A 1,735-nucleotide genomic window follows, 5' to 3' on the forward strand; every position below is an offset into this window, starting at 1 on the left:
TCTGATTCTGATCTGTTCCAGGGCATGACTGAGCATCTGGACAGCCTGAGGGGCAACCTGGCAGTGTCCTATGGACCAAAACATAAAGTCCCAGAGGTGTTCTATTGGATTACATCAGGTGAGCATGGAGGGCAGTCAATGGTATAAAATCGTTCATCCTCTAGGAACTGCATCACATGAGGCCAGGCTTTTATGTGCACGGTCTGTGCATCCCATATGCCTCCCTCAACCATCACAGACCCAACAAGGCAGCTTAAAGTTCTAATGACTTGTCTTCCTTTCACATCTGTCACATGAAGAAGGATTTCATGTTAGTATGTGTGAGTATGTGTGAAAATACACAGCACCAGTGGGCAATCTGACAATTCTGGTATTTTATGAAAATGCCAACTGGGCTCTACAGTGCTGAGCAGTGAGCACAGGGCCCACTAAGAAAGGTCATTTTATAGGGCAGTTTTCATCCTGAAACAAATTTCAGTGGGTTCCATCCGTACAACCATTACTGTTTTAGTGGTTATCTCAGTGTTGCAATTGTTGTTAACATCATTAATACCAAAGAGGCTGAAAATGATTAACAACCCTGTCTGCTACTTAACCGAGCAGATTAATACCCCAGTTTAACTGACCTGATAATATACTGTGATGAATAAGCGTTCCTTTATTATGTTTATTTATTCATGTATTTATTTATTTATTTATTTATTTATTTAGTTAATAAGTTAGCCAGTTAGTTGAGCAGTGTCTATAACAAGGAGCACTAAAGTAATTCTGGAAGCTATTTGTCATCCTTTAATTTGTCATAACCTGTTGGTTTTCAGGATTATCAGTCACTTTCAGGTTCCCTTATGCTTTGGTTATGACAGAGCTGCGTTTGTATTTATAAAGAGATTATGAATAGATGGAGTAACAACAGAAACAATCCTCTTGCTTGCTTTTCTTTTTTCAAACTCAAGATGGGAGTGTTGCTTTATGTTTGTCTTCCCATCACACACCAGTGCACTTCCCACTAGCGATGATCCAAATAATGCAAGGTTCCTACAATAGATTAATAATAACAGATTAAATATTAGGCAAAATTGTCAGTACATACCTTGTCATCTGCCAAATGACCCGTTCTGGGATTGGGACCCAGTTGCATTTACCATTTCAATTGTCTTGTAGCATATGTAACATTTAATTTCACATGTTTGTTTTCTGTATCAGTTCAAATCTTGTCCAACAAAGCAGAGCTGCAACTATTCATAAAATGAATGCTGGATTATTTTCTTTCTTTTTTTTTACTGCATCAGTTTCATCACGCGAACTGAAGAGGAGGAGAAGGACAGGTGCTGCTAGGGTGAGACAGGCGTCTCTCGCGGAGTCCTTTAGTGCTGCAGGCAGGCAACATACTCAAATAGCGCACAACCTCAGGTTTTTTATTTCTATATGATTATTCTGCATCATTAAGCAATTATTATATTATTATTACAATTACATAACGCAATTCTATATTGTATTATGAAATACAATTAAACATTAAGTTTTTGTACAGAGAATCGGTATCGGATCAGCATCATCGATACCACCCTGAATTTTACTTGGTATCGGATCGGAAAGGAAATCAGTGGTATCGCACATCACTACTAGGTAGTCACACACAGGAGCGTTTGTGAGAGAGCTCGTGTCATCGCGAGATCTGAGCGCGGGATTCCCCTCGGCGGTAGGTGGAGACTGGACACAGCAGAGTGGAGTCGGT

The sequence above is a fragment of the Diplotaxodon limnothrissa genome, linkage group LG11, assembly GCF_057381915.1.
Source record: "Diplotaxodon limnothrissa isolate DT_005_m linkage group LG11, D_limnothrissa_male_GT1.1, whole genome shotgun sequence".
Taxonomy (NCBI): Eukaryota; Metazoa; Chordata; class Actinopteri; order Cichliformes; family Cichlidae; genus Diplotaxodon; species Diplotaxodon limnothrissa.